The sequence below is a fragment of the Pseudophryne corroboree genome, chromosome 3 (genome assembly GCF_028390025.1).
Source record: "Pseudophryne corroboree isolate aPseCor3 chromosome 3, aPseCor3.hap2, whole genome shotgun sequence".
In the NCBI taxonomy this organism is placed as follows: Eukaryota; Metazoa; Chordata; class Amphibia; order Anura; family Myobatrachidae; genus Pseudophryne; species Pseudophryne corroboree.
Genome location: NC_086446.1, coordinates 515,083,124 through 515,108,464, shown reverse-complemented (window position 1 = coordinate 515,108,464; position 25,341 = coordinate 515,083,124). Strand labels below are relative to the sequence as shown.

The 25,341-nt window shown below is 43.9% G+C and overlaps 1 long non-coding RNA gene across 1 annotated transcript; it reads left to right on the top strand.

Moving 5' to 3' along the window:
- The first annotated feature begins 6,123 nt into the window (after window positions 1-6,123).
- LOC135057960 (uncharacterized) lies at window positions 6,124-7,849 on the top strand. The gene is made up of 3 exons (XR_010244492.1): window positions 6,124-6,199; window positions 6,275-6,487; window positions 7,065-7,849. It is a non-coding gene; the product is annotated as an uncharacterized LOC135057960 (long non-coding RNA).
- The last annotated feature ends 17,492 nt before the right edge of the window (window positions 7,850-25,341 follow it).

Sequence of the window (25,341 nt, the reverse complement as noted above, 5' to 3'; positions counted from 1 at the left end):
CTGATGAAGACTCCACTCTCTGGCATGCACGTCCTGACGACTGAGGAAATCCGCTTCCCAGTTGAGGACTCCCGGAATGAACACTGCCGATATTGCTGGCAGATGGTGTTCTGCCCAATGAAGGATTTTTGACACTTCCATCAATGCCATGTGGCTTCAAGTGTCGCCTTGATGGTTTTTGTATGCCACCGTGGTGGCATTGTCTGACCGTACTTGAACAGGCCTGATCTGTATCAGAGGCAGAGCGAGAGACAAGGCATTGAACACTGCCCACAATTCCAGAATGTTTATCAGGAGGAGTGATTCCTCCATGGTCCACCAACCCTGGAAAGAGTGTTACTCCAACACCACGCTCCAACCCCTCAGACTGGCATCCGTAGTCAGTAGGACCCTGTTGGGGATCCAGAAGGGACGGCCCCTACTCAACTGCTGGTCCTGTAGCCACCAGGTCAGTGACAGACGAACCTCCGGAGTCAATGAGATCATGTGAGACCTGATCCAATGAGTTAAGCTGTCCCACTTGTAAAGGATTAACCTCCGCAGAGGACGGGAATGAAATTGAGCATCGAACGCCGACACCATGAGGCCTAGTACTTGCATTGCCGAGTGTATCGACACTCTTGGGCGAGAGAGGAAGTATCTGATCATGTCCTGAAGTTTCAGGACCTCCTGTGGAGACAGAAACAGCCATTGACTGTGTGTCCAGCAGTGCCACCAGGTGCACCATGCTCCGAGCAGGGACCAGCAAGGACTTCTCCACGTTGATGAGCCACCCGTGGGCTTGTAGGAAGTTTACCGTCAGTTGTAGATGACTGAGGAGGACATAGGTGGGAGTTTGCCAGAATCAGCAAGTCGTCCAGATATGGCAGGATCCTGACTCCATGGCGACGGAGATGAGCGGTCATCATGGCCATAACCTTGGTAAAGATCCAAGGGGCCATGGCCAGTCCAAACGGCAGAGCCTGAAATAGATAGTGAAGGTTGCCAATAGCAAACCGCAGATATTGCTGATGCGATATGGCAATAGGGTATGCAGGTAAGCATCTTGTATATCCAGGGATACCATATGATCTCCGGGTTCCATGGCCAGTACAATTGAGCGCAGTGTGTCCATACGGATCTTGGAAACAACTTGTTCAGTGATTTCAAGTTCAGTATAGGCATGAAAGACCAATTGGGTTTCGGGAATAGAAACAGGGTCGAGTATTATCCTCTGCCTCTCTGGGACAGAGGTACCGGCACCACCTCTCCTGTATCCAGGAGAGAACGCACACCCAGTTGTAGAGCTTGCGCCTTCAACGGATCCGAAGGGATAACCGTTGTGCAGAACTGGCGAGGGGGACAGCTCTTGAAAGAGACTACGTACCCGTGAGAGACAACTTCTCGCACACATGCATTTGAAGTGGTCTTCAACCAGACCTGGGTAAATCACAGAAGTCGGCCTCCCACCCTGGGGTCCACCAGGGGGAGGCCCGCCCCATCATGCAGCAGGCTTGTCGTGTTTAGAATCAGGCTGACGGGATGCCCAGGATTGTTTTGCCTTGGGTTTAGTGGTTTTAGGAGCACAAGATTGTTTCGGGTATGCCTGACCTTTTGCTTTGCCTTGAGGTTGAAAGGAGTGGTACCTTTTGCCTTCTGCGCATAAGGATTAGTATTTGGGAGAAAAGTAGTCTTAGTAGCCGCTAAGTCAGTCGCAATTTTACTGAAATCTTCCCAAAATAGGATGTCCCCCTTAAAAGGGAGTACCTCCAAAGTCTTTTTGGAGTCCAGGTCCACCTTCCATGACCTCAACCACAGAATACGGCGAGCCAGGATGGACGTAGTCGATGCCGTGGCCGCCAACACATGTGGCGGTGGTAATATGAGACAGGTATTGTCTGGCAGTGTCAGAGATATCCTGAGGCAGCTCTTCCTTTAATGCCTGAACCCATGCTTCAATTCCTTTTGCAGCCCAGGAGGCTGCTATAGTGGGTCTATGTACAGCACCTGTAACAGAGTAAATAGACTTCAGGCATCCCTCCACACGCTTATCTGTCGGCTCCTTCAGTGAGGTGACAGTGGTGACAGGCAGAGTAGATGACACCGCGAAACGGGTGACATGGGAATCCACCGGCGGTGAGTTTTCCCACTTGTTACATAACTCTGAAGGGAGAGGATAGCGAGCTACCATCCTTTTAGATAGGGAGAATTTCTTTCCTGGAGAAGACCAGGGTTCTTTACGTATATCTACTAAATGGTCAGAATGCGGTAATAAAGTTTTAGTTACCTTCTGATGTTTAAACTTATCAGGTTTTTTAGACACCGCAGTGGAATCCTCAACATCATCAGTGATCTGTAGGATCTGCTTAATAGCAGCCACTAAGTCAGGGACATCAACCTGAGTAGTAGATTCCTCGTCAGAAGCAACTGTGTCAGTGTCTGACGGGGCAGTATACTCCCCATCCTCATCAGAAGAATCTTCTGAGAGATTAGTGGATTGTGAGGAGGAACGGTCCGCTTAGATGACCCCGTGACATGAGAGTGACTTGGGGCTGTTTTATGTCTAACCAAGGATTGATTCAATTGCTGCAACTGGGTATACAAATTATCCGAGCAAGGCAGATTTACCATAGGGACAATATGTGGCTGTAATGACACAGGAGGTCCCATAGTGGGCATAAGGCGTGTCACAAGCGTATTAAACATAGATGAGAACACCGCCCAAGGTGGCTCCTGAGTGGTTACAGGATCTGCGGACTGACTGGGAGATGTGACTAAGCGACTAAGTCCAGTACAATGTGACTGCGCACACAGGGCGCCATTTCGAGTTGATCGTAGCTGTGCTAAATTTAGCACAGCTACGATCATGTCCGCTACGATCATGTTCCCAGACATGCGGGGGGACGCCCAGCACAGGGCTAGCCCGCCCCTCATGTCTGTCCGGCACCCCATACAAGTACAAAAGCATCGCACAGCAGCGATGCTTTTGTATTTGTGGAGTAACTCCTGGCCAGCGCAGCTCCTGCGGCTGGCCGGGAGTTGATCGTCGTAGCGGCTGCGTGTGACGTCACGCAGCCGCAGCGACCCACCCCCTGCACGGTCCGTCCACGCCTGCGTTGGCTGGACTGCGCCCCCAAAACGGCATCCAAACGCCGCCGTGCTGCCCCCTCCCACCCAGCAACCGCCTCTGCCTGTCAATTAAAACGAATTACTGTGCAGTTAAAGTAGAAGCTTAGTGTCTCCAGTACACTTTGTGTGGTGTTTTGCTGTGTCTGTGATGTAAATAAGATACAAAATTACATAAAAGTGTGGTACACTACTCCTCTAGGAGCAGCTCAGACACATCAGGCTTCCTCGGCTGTATGACATATAGGGCCTAATTCAGAGTTGATCGCAACAGCAAATTTGTTAGCAGTTGGGCAAAACCATGTGCACTGCAGGGGACACAGATGTAACATGTGCAGAGAGAGTTAGATTTGGGTGGGGTGTGTTCAAACTGAAATCTAAATTGCAGTGTAAAAATAAAGCAGCCAGTATTTACCCTGCACAGAAACAAAATAACCCACCCAAATCTAACTCTCTCTGCACATGTTATATATGTCCCCCCTGCAGTGCACATGGTTTTGCCCAACTGCTAACAAATTTTCTGCTGCGATCAACTCTGAATTAGGCCCATAGACACTAGGTGCATGGGGACACATCTGTATCAGGAGTGTACTTTATGGTGGTCATTGCAATGCACTGTGTAATCTACGGCGGTAACTGGAGGCTGTGTTTACTATATGGTGATCACTGAGATCTGGCTGTGTTGCTTTATACAGTTCTGTAGTGAGTGGATGCGGGGTGGTATTAATGTGAAGTCAGGGGTAGTCATATGTCATTTTTATATGTAAATAATGTATTTAGATGTAAATATTTGAATACTGAAATACCGGGGCCTGTGGAGCCTATTTTTTTTTTATCCTCACTCCAGTTATCAGTTATTTATATAGCACACACATATTTCGCAGCACTTTACAGAGAATATTTGGCCATTCACATCAGTACCTGCCCCAGTGGAGCTTACAATCTATATTCCCTATCACATGTACACACAAAAACACATTGATGCTAGGGTTCATTTTGTTGGTATCTAATTAACCTACCAGTATATTTGTGAATTGTGGGAGGAAACCGGAGTACCTGGAGGAAACCCACTCAAGTACAGGGAGACTATACAAACTCCACACAGTTAGAGACATGGGGGTATATTTACTGAGATTCGTATTAGTGTCGATTTGGAGGGAGATTAAACACGAATGACATCGAATGTGTGAATTTGCAACTTTTTGAATTTGTTACGCCTCATTTTCGATTGTGTCGTATTTTGATTCTTTTCATTTTTCGATGTCGATGTCATTCGTGTATTTTCCAAGGTAGAATGCAGCCGATTTGTATTTTGCGGCCGTGTTTTGTGTTGTTTTTACGAATTTGTAATTTTAATGTTACGGCAGTGTTTTTCCGTTCCCGGCCCCGTTTTTTTTCAGACTTTCGTTTATGTCACTCGTCCGTGATTGGTTGGTTTTGTGATGGAGGAGTGTCTGTGCTCATTACTATAAAACCGCCCCAAACCGACCGAACCTCGTGGGTTTAGCTAGTGGAGAGGTGAGAGGAAGTGGTGTTTGGTGTAGGAGAGTTGTTTGGAGTATTTGGAGGATTTGAGGAGTTTTTTTTGCGATTGCTGAGTGCTGTACTGTGTGTGTAAGTTGTCTTGTAATACTTGTTGTGTAGTTATTTTAAAGTTTGTTTAGTTTTTTGTCTTTTTTTTTTAGTCTATTGTCATTGTTTGTGAGTGTGTGTGTGTTTGGTGTGTGGTAGTGGTAGTGGTGGAGTGTGTTTTGTGGGGGGGGTTTTCTCAGTGTTCTTTGTTGTTTGTCCGGAATATGTCCCAGTCAGAGGTGAGTGAGGTGGCGGAGGTGAGTGAGGTGGCGGAGGTGAGTGAGGTGGAGGAGGTGAGTGAGGTGGGGGAGGTTGCTGCTGCGGTCTCGAGTGAGAGTGACAGTGATGGTGCTGTGGCTCCGCAGCCACGCACCACTACAAAGACGGGGTGCAATGTGAAGTTCAGCTATGCAGAGAATGTTGCTTTGGTGCAGAAGCGGATGCGCCATCATCGTCAGCTGTTTGGGCCTGATGCTGGCAAGGTTCCTTCACGCAGGAAGAGTTTTCTGTGGGGGAAGGTAGTAGCGGCAGTTAACAGTGAGGGTGTGGTGAGGAGGACTGAGGACACATGTCGTAAGAGATTCTACCACATCAAGCGCCGTGTCAAGGCTAAGATGGCCAGGGAGGCAAAGTCAGCCAGACAAACAGGGGGTGGCCAGCCCTTTAGAGCGTCGTATCGTGAGTGGGAGGAGCCTGCTTGGTCCCTTATTCCGCCAGAAGTGGTTGGTGCGACTAATGTACGGGATTCGGATCGTCCAAGGCAGGATGGTGCGTTTGTTTATGAATATTTATATTGTTTTTACATATGTGCTTTGTCCTTAGTTGTCTGAAATGTAATGTAGAGAATTGTGTTTGTAAGTTGGTTCACTGTTTGAATTTGTTGGTGATTTTGTACATAAATAGTTATGTATTTTCCCTTTGTATTGTGAAGTAAGCAGTTTTCCTGACCCTTTTGCAGTATAAATTTTTCCTGATCTGGTTGTGTATAATTTCTTTAAATGAAGTGTGACTCACGTGTTTTCATGAATGTTTAGATCATTTTGGTGAATTTATTTATGGTTAATGTGTGTTGTTGTGGATAGGCCTATGTGTGCAAGATGTGATTATTTCCGCAGATTCATTATATTTGGGGGGGGGGGGGGGGGTTATATTTGGTTATTGTTTTTTTTCTGAACTAATGTATTTTGTTAGAGACTAATATTCTTGTTGTGTTAAACATCCATGGTTGGTTTTGTAGTTGGCTAATATTGTTAATTCTGCACCTTAGGGTATGGATTTGTTGGTGTAATTGGTTCATAATTATACTATACACACCCAATGAAGTCAGCCAGAAAAGCAAAGTTTAATTAAATTATAATAATGTTCTTCATATGTCCACATCACAAAATATATTTGTTTACAAATTTGCACTCAGAATATAATGTACATAAGCGCAATCTTCATATTTATACAGTATGAAAGAGACCCAGCACAGCCAGGACACAAACCACACTGCCAAGAGATGCGGATGCTGGCGATGCAGGTAAATAATAATTTGTGATACATATTCTGAAAACACTAAGAAAAACATAAATAATTGTTTTATTGTAACCCATAGGAAATTCCTCAGCACAACACACTCCACAAAGTCGACCTTCACAGGGGTCTGCCAGTCGACAGAAGAGGGGAAGCAAGAGACGGCGTCTTGAGGTGGCAACGACACCCGCATCCTCTCCACCACAACAGCGCATCTCCACTGTGACGGCTCAGCCACCAGAAGCCATTTTGGCCAGTCCGCAATCCGATCAACCACAATCCCCTCAGCTGTCTGGTGAGTACACAAAAACAAATAATTACATTACATTTTACACAGTGTTTTTGCACACAAAATACACATGACCAAAAGCACACAATCATCCTTGTACTAATCCACACCAGCAAGCACATGGTTAGCCTAATTTAGTGGTTCATATCACCACTTTACATTATGCGCTAAATAGTTGTTCCCACTTCAGGCAAGCACTATTTTTTTCATATGAATTTTGTTATTGTAAATCAAATGTTTAGTGACCAAGACTGACATCCTTTCACAATGGATGAGTGTATTAATCTTCTCATTTAATGTATTGTGTTTGTTATCCTAATCCAAAATTTAACCTTAAATTCTCCGTGTTTGACCAGTAATTTAGCTGTTAGGCCAACATTTACATTAATAATTGTTTCAATGAGTAGGTTAGGTAAGAAGCAAACTATTTTTGTTACAATATTAATGTAAATTCTTAATGTTGTCCACACTCTGTTTTTAATGATCAACATGCATATTAATAAGTCATGCATGTTTACGTAAAGCTGTAAACAACCAGAAGACCAACACTTACTAAATTGTTGCTGTCTTCAACCCCATACAGATGCAGACATCATGCCCCAGGATCCCCAACAGGAAACAGACTTGCAGCAAACATTCACACTCCACCTGCAAGCAATTGATAACAACCAGCCAACCACACCGGCTGACATAACGCCACCACCCCAAACATCCCCCACCCCCCAATTGAGCCCAACACCACCCCAGCCACAAATTCAAAAAACGTTTTGGGACAGTTGTGCCACACAACAGGCCCAAAACCATGCCTGTCTGCGTACACACAGCTAATATCTCGCCAGTCTGCCCCATCATCTACCTAGACTCAGTAGAAACTCAAGCACACTGAATGTGCAACTTGGCAGAGTGGCCAATACAGTGGAGCAGATGAGAGCAGACAACAGACAACTTATAGCTAGTTTTCAGCGCATAATGGATAAGCAACACCGCCATCAACAAGCCCTCATTCAAATCATACAAAACAATCAGTTAATCACCGAAAGCCTGTCCAGAATCATCTCCAACAACACAGCCACAACAACACAACTTACAGCAAGCCTAAACAACCTGAGCCAAAACCTAAATGTGTTGTCATCACAGCAACAAGGATCAAGCTCAGGGACCACCACACCTAGCCAGACCCCAGTTCGAAGATCCATCAGAACACGGTCCAATGTGCCATCCCAAACTTCTGCAGCCAGCAAACAACCCCATAAGAAAATTAGCAATCCTGCAGCAGGATAGACACTAATCCCCACTATATGACAACAATATGGAATTGTGGTACACACAAAAAAAAGTGTTGTAAGGTAATAAATTACTAAAATGCTATATGTGGCAAGTTGTATTTGTTAATGGCTGTCAGTGTTACACGAAAATGGTATTGAGTAACGGTAAACAACATGCCTAACATGATTCATTACCGCAACACCCCAAAAAAAAGTACGACATATAGTTTAGTTTTGGTGTTAGCCAATGTGTGGTAAGCAAAATGCAAGACATTACTCAATGTCCATTATGTAAGGGTCTTTAGCATACACAAATGGAAGCACAGCATACAATGAAACACAAACTAATACACAAACTAGGGTTAGTTTGTTACGGTATAGTTTACTCAAATTTATTATTATTGAAAATGTTCACATCACAAGATCAAAATTATTTTTAATGTAAAAAATTAAAAACCAAACAATATATAGATATGCATTTGTAAAGGTAACTGCTACACCACAGATATACAGAAACACATATATAGTACATACACTACAATCACATAACTATATTTGTCTTGAGCAAGAGCTACATTGATATTGTAATAACATTTGACTCCATATTTTTTAATATAGAAATAACACAGAAACAAACACCGCTAAAATGACGCAGGATAAGCTCTTGCCTTACCTGCCTCCCTACATCTGTACTCACACTGTTGCCAGATGTTTCTAACTCCTCTACTTGCTGACTGTTTTCTTCATCACCAACATCATCCTCCTCAACATGTGCCAGATGTTGCTGCAAACACATGTTATGAAGAAAACAGCAGCAGAACACAATCCTAGTCACCTTTCAGGGACTATACAACAAAAGCCCAGCAGACTTATCCAGACACCGAAACCTAGATTTCAGCACACCAAAACATCTTTCTCATACGTCCTAGAGTATGCTGGGGACTCTGTAAGGACCATGGGGTATAGACGGGATCCGCAGGAGACATGGGCACACTATAAGACTTTGAATGGGTGTGAACTTGCTCCTCCCTCTATGCCCCTCCTCCAGACCTCAGTTAGACTTTGTGCCCAGGAATGACTGGACACACACTAGGGGAGCTCTACTGAGTTTCTCTAAAGACTTTATTGTTAGGTTTTTTTATTTTCAGGGAGACCTGCTGGCTACAGGCTCCCTGCATCGTGGGACTGAGGAGAGAGAAGTCAGACCTACTTCTTAGTTCAAGGGCTCTGCTTCTTAGGCTACTGGACACCATTAGCTCCAGAGGGTTCGATCACTTGGTTCGCCTAGCTGCTTGTTCCCGAAGCCGCGCCGTCACCCCCCTCACAGAAGCCAGAAGAAAGAAGCCGGGTGAGTATGAGAAGAACAGAAGGCGTCAGACGGCAGAAGACTTCAGTAACGGAGGTAAGCGCAGCGGTAGCACTGCGCTCCATGCTCCCACACACCAACGGCACTCACAGGGTGCAGGGCGCTGGGGGGGTGCGCCCTGGGCAGCAGTTACTGAGGTCTCGTTGGTACTGGCAAAAGAGCAGAGTCGGGCCCCGGGCACCGCGTACGATACCCCCGCCAGTACATAGCAGCGGTTGCGCTGCGCGCCAGTGCTCCCACACACCAACGGTTTTACTTGGGTGCAGGGCGCAGAGGGGGGGGCGCCGTGGACAGCAATTTGTATATTGTTTTAGGAGGTATATAGTGTATATACACTATATACGGTCCCCTGCCTGCTTATAGAAAGATAATATAACGGGGCTGAAGCGCGCCGATGAGGGGCGGGGCTTAGCCCTCACACACAGTGTTCAGCGCCATTTTCTCACTGTCCCCGCCAAAATATGTGTACAGCACAAACAAGGGGGCACATACTTTTAGTGTTATGTTGAGGGATATATAACACTATTTGCTTTTAGAAATGGGCATGTAATCATTGTTGTGTATATTCTCTGTGTGCTCCCTGTCAGATATTCCCTCCATAGTTCACTTGTGTCGACATGCGTGAGTGTTCTGTCACAAAAACGTATGGGCTTCACTGTCGGCATCGCCGACGCCTGTTTGGTACTTGATACAGTAGATGCTAAGTCAACAGGTCGGTAGTGGTATGCTTGTTAAAAGTAAACACTGTATGGGAGACACAGTAGTATGTGGGTGACCCTGTCGGCACCAACTGTTATTACCGGGTGTAAATTGACATGCTGTAATTAACTTATACCTGTATATATATTTATATGTATGGTACGGTTCCATGGGCCTGTAGTTCGTGCACAGACATGGTAGTATTTGTGGGGGAGCGATATTAAAATTATATATGTATACTTCCCTCGGACCCCTCGGCGTCGCAAGAATGTTATTTTGCCTGGTTACTACTCCCTGCTGTCCACGAATACTAGGTTTTCTGTCGACTATAATGTTTCCTGGTAGATCCACAACTGGGGCATTCAGTACATGGTCATAAACATTCGGAACAGATTAATGTCTCTAGGGACCAGAAGGCTCCGGACAATCCGCTTATATGTATGTTATATATATATATATATATATATATAATATATTTGGGTTATGTGTGTAATTGTGTATTACATTATGTATATTCATATTATGATTTATAATGAATGCTGAAGTAATAGTATTCCTTCTCATGTGCTGGTCGCTCTGTTGATAAAGCTCAAGGTCGGCCTTGACGAGTTTGTCTCAGATCCTCTCAAGGAGTCCGAATGTTTATTCTTTTCCCGCTGCGTATAGAATACTGTGAAAGTCAACTCCTGGTCAACACGGGGCCCTGTCTCAAAGGATCATATACAGGAAGCTAAGTGATATTTTATTTCCATGCTTTGGGCTTATTTGCATTACATGCACATGAGGGAGTGTTTATATTCGGAAAGACATCCAGTAGAATTACCCTAAAGAGAGAGGGAATGGTTCCTTATGTTGGTTCTTCTCTATAACATTGCGGCAGGCTGCCGTACGTATACAGGAGGTGTGGCCGGGGGAATGTTGAGGCTGACTCCGAGAGATACTGGAGTTTTTCCCTGGGACGGTGTACCGCTGTTTGGGGATGCCTCAGTTCAGTCAATCTCGGCGGATACTGCTGGTAAATCGAACTTCGTGAGTGAGATTCCCTCACAACGGTTGGTGAGGCATTCTTTTGTGGGATGCAGTCGTTTTAATCGGTTCGATACCATTCTTTTTTCCTTTTCTGTGCAGACAGTGGAAGATGAAAAGGTAAGAGTTCTGCAGCCTTGTTAGGTTCGCAGAGGCGGATGTCATTTTCTGTTTCTACCACATCCACCACATGTCGCGGAGTCTATCTGGCTGGACCCCACTCCGGTGGGGACTCGTCTACTACTTTTCAGTTAGTCCGGGAATAGACTAGGACCTGTGAGTTAATTATAAAATCCAAAGGGGGACATTCTGGAGTTACAGATGTTTCCCATCACTGATTTTCTAATAGATTTGCCGTTTCCCCTCTGGAAGGGGAGGTAGTACGTGACACCATACCAGAAGTGCGTCAGGTTCAGGGCATTGTCCTGCTGTCCCTGTTAAAAAAAAAAACTAAGAGGTTTTAATGCGTTGTTCTCCGCATTCAGATTACCTGGGTGGATATCCAGGATTGTCTTTGCCGTTTCACTGGAGTGAGGGCAGTATGATGGGTTTCTTTCAATAGTAAGAGCCATTGTTATTCTGTACTGAGACGCTCTCCTGATTAAGGCGAGGTCGAGAAACAAGTGGTGCAAATCGTTGTTTCTCTCTGACTGTTCTTCAACACAGGGAATGGCTGTTGTTCCCAACGTCGCAGATGTCGGAGGTGGGTATCAGAGTAGATACTGAACGGTGGAGGTTCTGTGTTTTTCCTGTGGAAAGAGGTCTGAGGATCCAGAGTCGGATCAGATTTGCAGTGAAAATCCATCAATATGTTCCGTTGTTGAAGCGGATGGGTGCGGCCTAAGAGGCCTTTTCGGTGAGCAGGTCAAATGCTGGAGTGGGTTTCAAGGGACCGGTTGGAAATGTGGTCCGGGTCTCACCTGCACATGCACACGACTATAATCCTAATAACCTTGATATCGCTCCTGTGGTGTCTGCTCGGTTCTCACCTTCTAGAGGGACGAAGGTTCGGGATCCAGGATTAGATCCTGGTGTCCATGCATGTAGATCTCCGAGGCTGGGGAGCAGTCCTTGCAAGAGAAGTATTTCCAGAGGAAAAGGTCAAGCTGGGAAGCTTGTCTGCAATAAGCTTTCTTGAATTAAGAGCTATTTTCGACGAACATATTCTTGGTGATCTGCCCGTGTTAGCTCTATCGGACGAATTGAAAGCAGTGGCGTAAGTAAGCCGCTAGGGCGGAACAAGGTGCAAAGCAGCAATGGCAGAAGATGCAAAGGTTTGCCGCTGGGTGGAAAGACTGGTAAACGCTATCCTAGCAGTCTTTGTTCCGGATGTAAAGGAAGGAGAAATAGATTTCCTCTGCAGCCGCGATCTCCATCCAGGAGAAATACAGTCGTCATCGAGAAGTTTTCACAGAAGTGACAAGTCTTTGAGGAATGCCTCGATTGGACATGTTGGTGTCTCGCCTCAACGAGAGGCCTCAGGGATGTTGTTCCAGGTCAAGGGACACTCAAGCTATAGCAGTGGTCGCCCTCATGACACCTTGGGTGTTTTCAGTCAATCTATGTGTCCCCTCCGCTTTCACTCTTTCTGAAGGTGATAAACATAAGAAGAACAAAGGTTCAGGCGATCCTCATTGTTCCGGTCTAGCCAAGGAGGGCTTGGTATCCAGTTTTTCGTTATTTACTCATAGAAGATCCCTGACCTCTTCCTCCACGGGAGGAACCGTTACAACAAGATCCGGGCGTGTATCAAGACTTACCGTGGCTGCGTTTGACGGCGTGGTGGTTGAATGCCATATCCTAGCCCGAAAGAGTATTCCCAGTGAAGTTGTTTCCACACTTCTTCAAGCTAGAAAAGAAGTAACGGCAAAGCCTTACACCGTACTTAGCGTAAATAGGTGTCTTAGTACGAATCCAAGAAGGCTTCTACGGAAGATTTTCAGCTGGGTCGTTCCTCTCCATTCTTTGCAAGCAGGTGTGGATGCAGGCCTAAAATTAGGCTCCATTTCAGTGCAGTTTTGGCCTTATAAATTTTCTTTAAAAAAAAGAATTGGCCACCTTTCCGGAAGTTCAGGCTGTCGTGAAAGGAGTACTGTACATCCAACCTCCATTTGTGCCCCCATTGGCACCGTGGGACCTTGACATGGTGTTGCGTTTCTTGTGTCACACTGTTTGGAACCTTTATGAATGGTTGTGTTAAAATGTCTCTCTTGAAGAGTGGTCATGCTATTGGCTTTGGCGTCCGCAAGGCGGGTGTCGGAAGTAGCGGCTTTGTCTCACAAGAGCCCTGTTTGATCTTCCATGTGGATAGAGTGGAATTGAGAACTCGGATAATAGTTCTGCCAAAAGTGTTTCGCAGAAACCAGCCTATTTTGATGCCTGTGGCTGATTCAAAGTCTCTCGAGGAAGTCGGGGTTTTGAATTTTTATGTCGCCAATTTGGCTCAGATTGGGGAAACAGGCTCTGTTTGTCCGGTATGCTCCCAGCATGATTGGGGCGCCTGCGTCTATGCAGTCTGTTACACGCTGGATCTGTGATACGATTCGGCGTGTTTGTTCTACGGCTGGATTGCCGTTACCGAAGTTGGTGGAAACCCATTCTACTAGGAAGATGGGCTCTTCTTGGGCGGATGCCCGAGGAGTCTCGGCGGTTCCACTTTGCCGAGAGGCTACTTGATCGGGTTCAAACACTTTTGCTAAGCTCTACAAGTTTGATACCCTGGCTGATGGGGACCTCATGTTTGCTCAATCGGTGCTGCAGAGTCGTCCGCACTCTCCCGCCCGGTCTGGAGCTTTGGTATAAACCCCATGGTCCTTACGGAGTCCCCAGCATCCTCTAGGACGTATGAGAAAATAGGATTTTAATACCTACCGGTAAATCCTTTTCTCTTAGTCCGTAGAGGATGCTGGGCGCCCGTCCCAGTGCATACTGTGTTTGCAGTTATTGGTTATGGTTACACTTTTGTGGTGTTTCTTTTCTGTCAGGTTGTTGCTGACGTTGTTCATGCCATGGCATGCGGTATATTATGATTATTGGTTGGGTTGACACACAGGTTGTGTTACATATTTATCAGCATGTGGCTGTGTATTTTTTCATGCCGTTGGCTGGTGTTCTATTGAATGCCACGTTCTACGGTATGTTCGTGGTGTGAGCTGGTATGACACTCACCATGTTTAAACAATAAATTCTTTCCTCGAAATGTCTGTCTCCCTGGGCACAGTTTTCTAACTGAGGTCTGGAGGAGGGGCATAGAGGAAGGAGCCAGTTCACACCCATTCAAAGTCTTATAGTGTGCCCATGTCTCCTGCGGATTCCGTCTATACCCCATGGTCCTTATGGAGTCCCCAGCATCCTCTACGGACTAAGAGAAAAGGATTTACCGGTAGGTATTAAAATCCTATTTTCTATCACATTCCGTGTGGACTTATGTGCATTATTGTAATTGTGTTCGGCAGGGGAATCAGATTGGGACAATGGAGTAAGAAGCCAAGAGTAAGCAGCCATATCCCCCATCACCTGAAAGACAGATATAGGCAACATTAGGACATCTGCTCTAGGCAACAAACTGTAAACATACTGACCATGTTGAGGCTAACACACATACACACAAAATACATAGTACTTACCCAGCAGCCATCCATTGGGCATTTGTCCGGCCTCAAATTTATCAAAGAGGGATGACTGACTGAGGATGAAGGAGTCATGGCAGCCGCCAGGGTAACCTGCAACAACACTCATAATTTTAAGATTTGCATCACAAACCACCTGGACATTAGTGGAGTGGGCCAGATGTTTATTGGTATAAATGAATTGCCTGTCCCTAGGTGGTCTCAGCTCAACGTGTGTGCAATCTATGGCACCCAGCACATTGGGCATGCCAGCAAGCTCATTAGAAAGCTACCCTGACTGCATGCCACTGCAACTCCTGGGTAGGGAAGCAGATAGAGGCATCTATGTGTGTATCCAAAGCATCCAAAACCTGAGTGGACATTCAAAAATATAAGGTGAGTGTCATGACCTGTAAGAAATACAAGACTGTGTAATATTACATTACAGAATCTAAACTTAGACATAGAGGAGTATGTATGGTTTACCTTACCTGATTTAAATATTTAGAAAAGGTGGGCTGTGAGATTCCAATTACATCTCCAGTCACAGACTGAAAGCTGCCAGTAGCCATAAAGTGCAACACAGCCAGGAGTTTGTGCAGGCCTGAGACAGAGCGAGAGCGTGCTGTCTCAGGGTCTAGGTCCAGTTAGCCAAGGTCATACAGACGGAAAATATTGTTTCTATTTAGCAGGAACATCTGTATGACCTGGTCATCGGCCAATACGTTTAAGTTTAAACGCCCCCTAAAAAAACAAGGCCTGCGCAGCCTCCGCGGCACCTGTACAACCTGCTGACCATGATCAGTTTCCTGGCCCTGGTTTCGTGTAGCCTGATGGAACAGTCTCAGGTATCCCACAGCAAACAAGAAATCAGTACTACACACGGCAGCAGCCATTTCAGAGTGAGAGATTTGTAAAATGTGCTTGTGTCCTTTTTAAAGGGCCAAAAATGCAGGTGTGATCAATGTAGAATTTGAAACACATGTAAACACGCTTCTCAAAAGCAGGTATATTTTTTTCCCGTGCTTTTTTACGATTTGGTTTTTTTTTCCGGCCGCAAATGCACGTTCACGGTAGAGATTACAAATACGAATGACTAGTAAATTACCGAGTTCTATACCTAAACAGCCGCGTTTGACTGATGGTGTATTCATTCGTATTTTTTAACTTTGACTTTAAAAAAAAATACGAATGCCCTCATCACTGCTGAGATTTCAGTTTAGTAAATTCCTGAGATGACACTTTGATGAAAAAACACCAAATTGGTCGCTTAGTAAATATACCCCATGGTGGGAATCAAACCCATGACCTCAGTGCTGCGAGGCAGTAATGTTTACCAATACACCATCTGTACTGCCCACATGTCAGGATGTGTTGAGCACCATGCATGGGTTAAACAAGTCAGTTATGCATCAATACATATATAAAAGAAGACTAAATAAAAATTAGGCCCTAAGAGTATGTGTTGTTGTGGGGCAGTGTCTGACAGAAATGATGAAACATCTTCTGTAAAGCACTGCATGTTTGTGCATTATAATAAAGATATATACTGAATGAGATCCCAAACACTGCAAGAGTATAATACTGTAGATAGAGACCTTGGAATATTTTTCAGCAAATGTCCACACTGATCTTAATGGCCAGTCAAGCATTTAAACAGCAGAGATGTGCAGAGCAAGAATAGTGTTATTCCATAATATACAGATTTACCAGCAGAGTGCGCTATTGCAGCAGGAGAAATGTATGCCAATGACCGCAATAAGCCAATAACATTACCATTGTGCAGATAGAAATACAGTATTACCAAGAAAACCTCTTTGATCTGAAAAAAACATGTTTCAAATTCTTCATCAGTTTGCAATGTTTAAATCATGCTACAAAGCAATAGCAAAATGTGCAAATAAGCATTGTGTGGATATGTTGAAGAATGAAGTGCTTTGTCCAGGTCTGGTGGTTGAGTTTGAGGCATCAGGGTCTTGACACTTTTCTTATACATTGCAACTTTGTTTTTTAGGGAGAAATGTATCAAATCTTGGAAATAGATAAAACGAGAGAAACTGCAAGGGAATTAAAGAGGTCGCTGTCTGCTACTTACACTGAATTTCTGCAGGAAGCCTGGGCCTCTGTGGATGTAGCTCACTCAGTGGTGCTGAGAGGGGGGGACAGGTATTATGTACCCAGGCCCATACCTGATGGATGGGCCCAGAAGGAGCCCGATCCCCCCTCTCCCTTACCTGGCAGCAGTACTTGCAACTCTTCTCCTCAGCCTAGCACATGCTGCTGTGTGCTGGGCTGCAGTTTGGCAATTTTTTTTATAATTGTGCAAGGTTACGCTCCCATGATTAGGCCATGCCCACTGAAAAGTACCTGAGCCTGGCCAGGCTCTCACCAATACTGGACAATTTCAGTTGATAGATGAATTTCATAGATGTGTCCGCTTGGTGGTGCGCCCAGAGTCAGAAAGAAATACTGTATAGGACAAAGGAGAAGAAAAAGAAGACTCTAGTTTGGGCGCAATCTTTGTTATAATAGTCAAGATTATTGATATGTGGTAAAGTTAAAACTTTACTTTTATTGATTTTTCACATAAAATAAAGTTAGCATCCAACAATTAAGAAGCTCCAAAAAGGTATATACAAAAAATAATTATAAAATATGTTCTGATCCCTACATATAATAAGGTGATTCCAGATAGGAAAGTAGATATCGAAAATGCTACTTCTGTCTGCCTTGGATTAGTACAAAATACATTTGTATTAATAAGACCCAAATGGGTCAGTTAGTGTGAGGGAAGACCCACTCACTGGTCTCACAATAAAGCTAAGGTCAGTCATACAAACTGACACAGGTTTTATGTCACAAAAGTCCACAGTATTTACAGCCCCTTGTTACATATAGCATATATAGAATAGATAGAGTTGCATTTTAGTTCTGAAAGAAGAAAAAGGGAGTGGTGATCCTGCTGTTAGTGTCTAGGTCAGAATGGTTTATCGGTGCCTTCCTACTACACTGGGTATACCCTGGGGTCTCCCTTCCTGGTACTGAACCAGCCCACCACTGTTATGCTTCCAAGATCAGATGAGGTTGGGCATGTGCGTTGAGGTATGGTAGTAGGAAAATGTGGCCAGTGTTTCTGACACACTAATGAGAGTGCACCAGAATATAATGTGAGTTGTCCTGTATATTAAATGGAATTCAGGAGAGAGCCAAAGAGAAAAAGGTAAAAAAAAATTGAGAAGTACTGTAGTATGTGGATCTGCTGTCCACGTTAGACAAAGGTACATGATCCTCTGTCAAACATCTCACCTGTTTTGTAGGAGAAGTGGTGATCCTGCACTGGCCTGTGTTGATTAAATTACAGTGAATTCAAAAACCAATGTACCCGGCCCAGACCTGATGGATGGGCCCAGAGGGAGCTCAATCCCCCGTCCCCCTTACCTGGCAGCAGTCCTTGCAACTCTTCTTCTCAACCTAGCACATGCTTCTATGTGCTGGGCTGCAGTGTTTAGCCAATTTTTTTATAAGTGTGCAAGGTTACGCCTCCCATGATTAGGCCACACCCCCTGAAAAGTACCTGGGCCTGGCCAGGCTCTCACCTGCCCTGAGCTCACTTTCACATAGCATCAATAAGCCGGGTTATTGCCAGGTTGTTGCCGAATCGATCCAGTTCGAGGTGCAGTGTGAAAGCACCAAAGTGAATATCCCAGGTTGAGCAAGCATTTCAACCTGCGTTAAAAGAAGGATTAAACACATGTCTGATCTGGCTTGTTGTGCAGTGTGAAAGCCTCTGACTCGGGATATTCAACTCAGGAATCAGAAAAAGGTACTGTTTGGCTGTTTCTCTGTCTTCCTCAATGATGTCACCAGCCTGAGATATGGACACAACAGACAGAACACTGTATACATCCAGGAGGAGCTTTATTAGGTACTGCACTTTGAAAATGTCAAATTGGAGTGATGAGAAGGTAAGGGAGCTGCTGAGGATAAGGGGAGAAGCTGAAATAAGCAAGCAAATAACAGGGACTGTAAAAATTCAATGATTTACAAAAATATTACAAAGATGCTTGCATCCTCTGGTTTCAACAGGACCCCGCAGCATGTAATTAATAAATTAAAGGCCCTTAAAAAAAATTAAATAAGGTACATGACCATAACAAAAATCAAGTGGTGCTACCAGGATGGAGTGGCAGTATTACGTCCCCACAACTCCTACAGGATGAGCCTGTGGAACCCATTGTGCCTGATCCTGTTTCTGCATGAAGACATCATATCTCCTACCACTGAAGTGGCTGATGAGTCCCAGGCTGGGACGAGTCAGGTGGGCCTAATTCCACAAACCCAGTCTTTACGTAGAACCAGCAAGAATAACATGAACAAATACAATAACTAAAATTAACTAACATTAACTGTAACTACAGTACCATTAACAACCATTAACTAACATTAACTATTATTAGCTATAGCTATTATAAACTATCATTAACTACCATCAACTATCATTAACATTAACTATCATTAACTAAAACTATCATTAATTAACATTTACTATAGTTAACTATAACTTGTATTAACTATCATTAATTATAACTATCATTACCTGCTACTATCATTCACTATTAAACTCTTCATGGCCCATGCACTCACGCTCCATGCACACCAATTTATCTATAAATACATACACAAACAACTTTAATTTGTGGTGAAATGGGTCAGCTTTTTATTGAGGGGGTTTAAATTATCTATTTAGATTTAAAGCTAACTAAAGTATGGTGGCAGGATAAGAACGGCCTAGCATAAGCCCAAGTATTAACAATAACTGTATGAACAAGGGCCAACTGCCACCTTCCTTGCCCATCTGACCCGCCAAGGCAGGCCCAACTGCCCAAGCCTTGTGGGGACAACACTCCAAACTGATGAGGTCATCTGCCCACATCAGCATTGACTTGAGGCAGTCGTTCAGCCATGTAGAAGGAGAAAGGAGGGCCCACCTGGTCCGGTGATGTCCTCCGATACACCCCTGATTGACCATGCCCATACTCCTCCCTGACTGATCTGCTTCCCAGGGAAAAATTTACCTATGCCTAACAATAACAACACCTAAACCATTCTGAGACCGGCCACCTCAAAAACCCAATCAATAACCAGCCGAGACATAATAACCAAACCAAGGGAGGGACGGGAGGGTAACGTCCAAGAGAAAGAGGCTGAACCTTCCAGAAAATTCCCTAGTTAGTAATCCACAATCCCCTCCTCTACTGCTGCTCCAATCAAAATTCCTTATCAATTCCTTTAAACCCTCCCAATAAAATTGCTAACCCTTGATGTGCCTGACTATGCATGAGCCCACAGAGCCAGGAGGTTTATGACACTACTGCCATATAGCAATACCCAGATACCCAGAGGATTTTGCATCCACAATATGACATAGGAAGGCATAATTTAGTGTTCTGTAAACGCTGGATCTCAATTTTGAATAAGTGCTCGATGGACTTAATCCTTCTGGTTATAGAAGAGTCCAAGAAAGAATTGAGTAGCACTAAGGCTAATATCAGCATATTTGAGTCTCAGCATGGAACAAGCCTAATGGCTGATACTACCACAAAATGGATGGACAAACTTACCACACAAGTGGAGCAATACCAAAGGGATCTGATACGATACAAAAAACAGAAACTGGCCCGTGTCCAACAGGATTACATACAACATAGAGTATATGCATGGCTTGGTGCCAAATCTCAACCACAGCAGCAAGGCCCGAGAGGCCAAGCAAGGAGGAGACAGACGGTCCAATTCTCCAGCACCTCGGCCAGTGATAATGAGGAATGTACATCTACCCGGGGAGATCGAGTACAGGATGTCCCTTTAGGTGCACGCACCCGGGCCGGTATCTCTGGCAGAAAAATAAGCCCACGAGGAGGGGGGGCCAAACGAGGCGGAGGGAGAGGAGCCGCATCAGACAAGAAACCTCAGAGAGTGACTCGCAATTGATCTTTAACCTTTCATCATTTCCATTGACCAAGGATATGACTGGGGTACTGAGTAAAGGCCTGTCATATGTGCCTACTCACAAGCCAGACATGGTACAGTGGAAAATTGACACATATAGATGACAACGAAACCTGAAGTTGAAAGAGAATTTTGGCAAGCATCCTAAAGTGACCAGTACATGTGTTGAGTCCACAGTATCCGAGGCCGTAAGAAAGATCTCTACCAAGTCTCACTTTGAGCCAATATCCATCAACCCTTCTATTAAAACATTTAACCGTATGGTTGAGTCGTCGATAGAGCACTCGTGTGAGAAATCACATTCCAATTTTACTAAAGGGGAGCACCTGGCGCTCAAAGAATTGAGGGACAGAGATGATATCGTCATACGGGGAGCAGACAAGGGAGGAGCCATTGTCATAATGGACATGGATAAATATAAAGCCGAATATACTAGACTCCTTGGCGACACCTCCACTTATGCCTGTCTAGGTCAGGACCCCAACGTTAGGTTCCAGAGGGAACTAGACGGTTTGTTGTCGGAAGCTCTCAGTGAGGGTATCATCACGGCAGCGGTACATAGGGCGTTGGTCAGAGTACATCCAGTGACACCTTTATTTTACATCATTCCCAAGGTTCACAAAGATGTGAATAACCCCCCTGGCAGACCTATCATCTCTGCCAGGGGGCCATTGTGTGAACCTATAGCGGTTTATTTAGACACCTTTTTGCAGCCCTGTATACAAGCGACTCAGACACACTTGAAAGATATGTCAGCCTTGTTGAGGCAGTTGGATATGCTAAAAACCATTCCAGTTTCCTCCACTTTGGCCACAATTGATGTCTCGAGTTTATACACCTGCATTCCACATCATCAGGGAATACAGGCAGTGAGGCTCCTTATTACCAATAATCCGCTATACATTGGTCCAGATCCTGATTTCTTTTTGTCATTACTTGAACTTACGCTTACACATAATTATTTTTTGTATGATAACAAATTTTATTTACAGCTCACAGGGTGTGCGATGGGGTCCTGTGTGGCCCCTTCGTTCGCGAGAGACGGATAAGGATTTATTTTTGTCACAACCTATTATTTCGCAACATCTGGTTCTATATACGAGGTATATAGACGATTTGTTGGTAATTTGGTCAGGACCTAAATGTGAATTGGAGAATTTGATCAATACACATAATGTTTCTTCTAGCCCAGTTAAATTTACCATGGTGTTGGATGCCCATCAGATTCATTTTCTACACGTCCAAATCTCTATTGAGAATGGCGTGATCAGTACATCCATGTACACAAAAGAAACAGACCGTAATACCATATTGAGGTTCGATAGTTTTCACCCTAAGGCCACCATTTATGGTTTACCTTATTCGCAGATGTTGAGAGTATGCAGGATCAACAGTGACCCCAGTGTACGTGATAAACAACTTGACAGCATGACATCCAAATTTCTTGAAAGGGGATATCCCATCGAGCTGTTACCACAAGCCCGACATAGAGCATTGAGTAAGCCCCGACAGCAATTACTGGAAAGTAAAGACAAGAAATCCCAAGGGGATATCTTTCCTTGGGTCAATCAATTCAACACTGCTAGCAGATATACCACCAAAAAAACTAAAGAGTTGTGGCCCATTATTCAAACTGACCCAGAACTATAGATGTTCAAAAACAGCAGACTCATGCCTAGTTACACTAGGAGCAAAAATCTTAGGAGTCTATTAGTTAAATCAGACGTTTCAAAAAAAGCTGTTACAGCCACACATTTTTTGAGACAGAAAAAAGGCTGTTACAAATGTGGATGCACCACTTGTAATTTCCTGATACCCGGAGATTCGTTTCAGCATCCGTACACCGGTAAAAGGATCAATATTCGGGTATCGGTTAATTGCAATTCTAAGTTTGTTGTATATTTACTGATATGCCCCTGCGGTCAACATTATGTAGGGAAAACTGAATGCAGCTTTAAAGTCAGAATGAGCCAACATAGGTCAGCAATCAGGGCGGCCCTGAACACGGGTACAAGTGAGCAACCTGTAGCCAGGCATTTTGCTTTAGCCAAACATAGCCTGGCCACATTAAGGTACCGCATTATAGACCAGGCCCCCTTTTCAATAAGAGGGGGGGACAGGGCCAAACACCTGCTTCAATTAGAAACGAGGTGGATTCTGACGCTTAACACACTCAGCCCGAAGGGACTCAATGAATCCCTAGGCATGAGCAATTTTATATAAAGGTTATATTTCAAAATGAGAAATGTGAGTCCTATCATTGTCCGTTGATGTATGTAGCAATTTTTATATTGCTTTTTTGCCACTTTGACAGGCACGGTGTTTGTTTGTGAGATAGCATTTAGTGCAGATGGAACACTGGTTCCTCTGAACCTAGTATTATCTTGATCCGTGACCTGTTGATTAAAGTACCTTAGACGTGTCAGTTATGTGTTAGGTTAATAAATAGCCTGCAGGTCGCCCAGTCTGGCAAGATATGATTGCGCGGCCGCGGGACACTGTGCAATTAATGTTTCATTGTTTTTAATGTAGTATGGTAGGGATTAGCATATCTTCGTCACTGTGTCACTTTTTGCATATTATTTTTAGGCACTTATGATAATCAATTGCTCAGGCAGTGTGAATGCTAGTCTGTCTTATAATATTTTATATAATATTTTATACGATTCACTGTCATTTGTTCACGTAGTAATGTGATGTTATTGTTGTTGACAGGCGTATCCTGGCAACATTCCCCCATGCCTCCTTGTGACGGCGTGGTGAGCAGGTATCCGGTCATGTGTCCGGGACCGGAAGCCTGGATCCCGGAAGCCGAACGGAGGCGCGGCGAGGTCGGCCAGAGAGTCGCCAGGTAAGGTATTTAAATTGTTGTATTGCACTTTGTTCACTGTGTGTGTCCTGAAGATGGGGTCCCGAACCCCGAAATGTTGAAGTAAAGCACCCGTTGGTTTCACCGAATTACTGTCTCCTGAGTGCCGCCTGGTTCTTTGTTCATATATATATATATATATACACGCCTCTCTAGGAAACAACCAGCCGTTCAGCTTCTCCTCTGCAATTAGGTACAGATCTGAATTTGCCAGAACTCTGGTATCATGGGAACGACCAGGCCACCCAATAAACACATCTGTGAAGCTATAAAAAGTGTTTAGCTTTGTATGTTTTACAATACGCAACAAAAAAGATACAGTTTTACATTTTAAAATACAGATTATTACTATAAGTATTATTATAATAAACATTTATTTATATGGCACCACAAGGGATCCGCAGCAACCATTACACAGTATATACTAAACATAACCAAGTTAGCAAACAAGAAGACAGCACTTACAGTTCAAGACAATATAGGTAGAAATTGCATGCAGGGAAAAAGGAATAAAAAAGTTAGTATTGGGTGTATGCTATAGGCCGCCTGGTATCAACGCATCTGATGATGAATTGTTACTAAAGCAAATTGAAAGAGCAGGAGGAGTAGGAGACATAGTAGTGATGGGAGATTTTAACTATCCAGAGATAAACTGGAAAAACGATTCATGTGATACTGCTAGGGGCAATATGTTTTTAAACACACTAAATGATAACTACTTAGTCCAACTAATTGAGGAACCAACTAGGTACAATGCAATCTTAGACCTGGTATTAACAAACAATCAGGATTTGGTATCGGGTATTATAGTAGGGGAACCCATAGGAAACAGCGACCACAATATGGTCACATTCAATATCAGTTTCTACAAACAGCCCTATACTGGCTCAACTAGGACTTTAAACTTTAGCAAAGCAAATTTTGAAAAGATGAGGGTATTTTTCAGGGATATTGAATGGGAAGGTTTGTTTTTAGGAAAAAATACTACGGAGAAATGGGAGGTACTAAAATTCCTGCTAGCTAAAAATACACTCAAATATATTCCTATGAGTAGCAAAAAAGGGAATAAAAATCATAAACCGATGTGGCTTAACAAAAAGATTAAGGAACTTATGGGCAAGAAAAGGCGAGCATTTAAAAAATACAAATCTGACGGGGAAGCAGAGTCATTTCAGCACTATAAGGAATGTAACAAAAATTGCAAAAAGGAAATAAGAGCGGCTAAAGTAGAAACTGAAAAACTAGTAGCAAAGGAAAGCAAGGCGAATCCCAAAAAATTATTTAAATACATTAATAGCAAGAGATTAAAAAAGGAGAGTATAGGCCCTTTAAAAGACAAGTTGGGAGTCTTAAGCAAAAATGATAATGACATAGCGGACACACTAAATGAGTTTTTTTCTACAGTATTCACTAGAGAGGACCCAATTCAGGGACTGACACACAATCTCAATAATGAGAATATCACACTGATAGGTACTTATTTAAGCGAGGAAGTAGTCTGTGACCGATTAAAACATTTAAAGATTAATAAATCACCAGGACCCGATGGTATTCACCCAAGGGTTCTAATGGAGCTTCACTCTGAACTGGCAAAACCGCTATCTTTGATCTTTGAGGATTCAGTTATATCAGGTATGGTTCCCAAAGACTGGCGTATAGCGGAAGTAGTGCCTATATTCAAAAAGGGAAGTAAAGCTGAACCAGGTAATTATAGACCAGTTAGTCTTACATCTATAGTGGGGAAAGTATTGGAAGGTATTCTAAGAGATAGTATTCAGAAGTTCCTTGAAACCAATAAGGTCATTAAAAGGAATCAACATGGGTTTATGAAGGACAGATCCTGTCAAACCAACTTACTTGGCTTTTATGAAACAGTAAGCGCAAACCTAGATCAGGGTAAAGACGTGGATGTAATCTTTTTAGACTTTGCCAAAGCATTCGATACTGTACCACACATGAGACTTATCTACAAGCTACAAGAATCAGGGCTAGGAAGCACAATATGCACTTGGGTCAAAAAC